Here is a 4,106-nt window from a genome sequence, read left to right as displayed (position 1 = left end):
AAGAAAGAAAGAAAGAAAGAAAGAAAGAAAGAAATTAGAAGGGGCCGTGGAACTAGAAATATTGTAGCTAATGTTATATGGATCTTGGCTGAAAGCAGGGAGTACCAGAGGAATGTCTATCTCTGTTTCATTGATTATGTAAAGGCATTTGACTGTGTGAATCACAAAAAAACTGTGGCTGAATCTGGGGAGAACAGAAATCCCAGAACATTTGATTGTTCTTATGAGAAACTTATACTTGGACCAGGAGGCAGTCTTCAGAACAGAGCAAGGAAACACTTCATGGTTCAAAATTGGGAAAAGTGTACACCAGGGATGTGTCCTATCTCTATACCTTTTCAAGCTAAATGAAGATTATTCAGGAGGCGTGGCTGTATGAGGAGGAGTGTGGCATCAGGACTGGAGGAAGACTGATCATTCATTTTGTGGGGGGGGTTCTCTTCTCTGATTTCTGCCTGCCATATTTTTTCTGCCCTTCACAAGTTTTACTGTAAATCTTATAATACTATTCGTATAAAGTCTATTATAGTAATAAAAATGGAGCTCTGGTGGCCTAGTGACAAGAAACTGCAATGCAATCCTGAAGACACACAGTTCGAGGCCACCAGCAGCTCTGGATGGGCAATCTCCTCCTATGCAATTAACTGCCTCTGAAAACCCACTGGGAAGTCAGCTATAGGTCGGTTCTGACTCTAAGGTACACAACAACAACAATGAATAAAAATAAAAATTTACTTTAAAACACAATTCTGTAAAACAATATACATAACATCGTCCTGTTTGTGTTTAAAAATGAACAAATGTCACTATGGAAAGCCATCTGAAATTTCCTTGAAAAGCTAGAACATTAAATTACCACATGACCCAGTAACTTTACCATTAAACTTAGGATTAACTAGGATAATACAAGAAATAAACAAAGGAACATGGAAATTTGTACAGCAGGACTCATTTCAACACTACTGACAATAACCAAACAGTGGGAACTACCAAACTAAACTGTACACAGACAGATAAACAGACATATATATACAATGGCATATATGTGTGGTGGAATATCACTCAGCCATAGAGAGAAATGAAGTTCTGAGGCCAACCACAACATTATGCTAACCTAAATAAGTCAGTCACCAAAAGATAGTGTATGATCACACTTATAGGAAGTTAGCAACATAATACATTCAGAAACTTTTGAACTAGTGCATGTTTTGTTCAGTATACTATCATCACAATTTCTAAAAAATACTTTTCACAAGTGTCTATTAAATTTTAACTTTCTTCAGAACCATCTGAAATAAGGTTTCCCTAACATTAGAGCTTTAAATTTGGACTTACAGGCCCCTAAATTCAAGGGACACTGCACACAGCATAAAAAAATCAGCAGCATCTTCAAGAATTTGTAATCACAGAAACCCACATAGCTTGAGATATAAGCTGTCAGATCAAGAGGTGTATAGCAGGAGATAGGTGTTGAAGGGAGTAGGTGGAAATAGAAGGGAATACTGGTGGAGCAGGGAAAGGGGTGGGTCAAGAGACTTATGTCAAGGGCAGAGACAAAACTAAAACTACTGGCTATTTCTACAATTGGGAAAGATCTTTCATCTGCATTGTTCTGTAAACTGCTTGTCTGTCAGATACTTTTCTAAATCTGAGTATTCAGATTAAGACAATCTAGGAAGAAGGAATGGCCATCCACTTCCAAAATAGCAGGCCTTCGAAAACCCTATATACAATAGAACACATTTAGACTAGCAGACAGGGCAACAGATGTGGAATTTTCAAGTACGGAAATATTAAGGAGTAGGAACAATTGTAAGCAGACACTCGTAGTTGGAACATGGAATGTGAGAACTATAAGTGTGTGTGGAAAAGTTGTATATTGTTAAGGAAGAAATGGAATGCATAAATATCAACAAACTATGTATTGGCAAGATGAGATCAACTGGCATGGGACATTTTGAATCAGATTATCATATGATCTATCATTCTGGAGATGAAAAGGTGAGAAAACATGTGGTTGCTTTCATAGTTAAAAAAGCCATTTCAGATATGTCATGAAATATAACATTGTGAGTGACAGGATATTAACCATATGCATACAAGGAAGTCCAGAGAATACCACTATCATTCAAATTTATGCACCAACAACCAGAGTCGAAGAAGAGGAAATAAATTATTTCTACCAACTTTTGCAGTCAGAGATCGATCGAACATGCAATTAAGATGCATTAATCGTGATGGGTGACTGGAAAGCAAAAGTTGGGAACAGAGAAGGATCAGCAGTTGGAAAGCATGGACTTGGTGACAGAAATGAAGCTGGAGATAAGATGACAGAATTTTGCACAATCAACAATTTATTCATTGCAAATACATTTTATAAAAAACATAAACGTAGACAGTACACATGGATTTCACCTTATGGTACACATAGGAATCAGTTAGATTACATTTGTGGAAAGAACTGCTGGGGAAGCTCAATATCAGCTGTGAAAATTAGGCCAGGTGCTGACTGTGGAACAGATCACCAACTACTCATATGCAAGTTTAAGCTGAAGCACAGGAAAGTTAAATCAAGCCCACAGGAACCAAAATATGACCTTGAGTCTATCCCACCTGAATTTCAGAACCATCTCAGGAACAGGTTTGAGGTCTTGAACACTAATGAGCAAAGACCAGATGAGTTATGGGAATATTACAAGAATATTACCCAGGAAGAGTACAAAAGGTCATTGCAAAGGTGGAGAAGGAAGAAAAGACCAAAATGGATGTCAGAAGAGACTGAATATTGCACTGGAGCATTGAGAAACCAAAGCAGAAGGAAGAAATCAAGACATTAAGGAGCTAAACAGGAGATTTCAAAAGGCTGTGTGACAAGACAAAGTATTATAATTAATTATGCAGAGCTGGAGTCAGAAAATCAAAGAGGCTGAACTCACTCAGCATTTCTTAAGCTCAAGGAACTGAAGAACAAATTCAAGCCTTGAGTTGCAATACTTAAGGACACTTTGGGAATAATATTGAGTGATCCTGCAAGTATTAAAAGATGATGGAAAGAGTATACAGAGTCGTTATACCAAAAGGAATTGGCAGACACAGAAGAACTTAATGAAACAACATATGAGCAAGAGCCTATGGTGAAGAAGGAAGAAGTTCAGACTGCTTTGAAAGAATTGGCTTCTACGGCTCCAGAAATTGAGGGTATACCAATTGACATATTTCAACTAACAGATGCTGCCCTAGATGTTCTCACCAACTTGTGCCAAGAAATCTGGAGGACATCCAGCTGGTCAAATGAAAGAAAGGTGATCCCACAGAATGTGGAAATTATCGAACAATATCATTAATATCGTATGCAAGCAAGATTCTGCAGAAGATTATCCAAAAACAACTGGAACAACATATCAACAGGGAACTACCAGAAGTGCCGGTTGGGTTTAGACAGAGCTGTGGTACTAGGGATATTGTAGCTAATGTTAGATGGATCTTGGCTGAAAGCAAGGAGTACCAGAAGAATGTCTATCTTTGTTTCATTAATTATGCAAAGGGAGTTGACTGTGTGGATCATAACAAAACATGGCTAACTCTGAGAAGAACGGGAATCCCAGAACACTTGATTGTGCTAATGCGAAACCTATACTTGGACCAGGAGACAGTTGTCAGAAGAGAACAAGGAAACACGACATGGTTCAAAAATTGGGAAGTGTATCCACCAGTGCTGTATCCCGTCTCCATACCTTTTCAATCTTTATGAAGACCAGGTTGTCTGGGAGGCTGGGCTCTGTGAGGAGAAATGTGGCATCAGGATTGGTGGAAGAATCAACAATCTGCGTTAAGCAGATGACACAACCCTGCTTGCTGACACTGAGGAGGACCTGAAGCACTTGCTGTGGAAGGTCAGGGACTGCAGTCGTCCGTATGGATTGAGACTCAATATAAAGAAAACAAAGATTCTCACTACTGGGCCAACTGACAGCATCATAATGGATGATGAAGAGATTGAGATTGTTGACAGTTTTGGTTTCCTTGGATCCACAGTCAACACTCTTGGCACCAGCAGCTGGGAGTTTAAAAGACGTATTGCGGTTGTGGGGTGTGTGTGTGGCGGG

Source organism: Elephantulus edwardii, unplaced genomic scaffold (assembly GCF_000299155.1).
Source record: "Elephantulus edwardii isolate Elephantulus edwardi_28Jun2011 unplaced genomic scaffold, EleEdw1.0 scaffold00241, whole genome shotgun sequence".
NCBI classification, from domain to species: domain Eukaryota; kingdom Metazoa; phylum Chordata; class Mammalia; order Macroscelidea; family Macroscelididae; genus Elephantulus; species Elephantulus edwardii.
Note: the sequence above shows the minus strand (reverse complement) of the source record.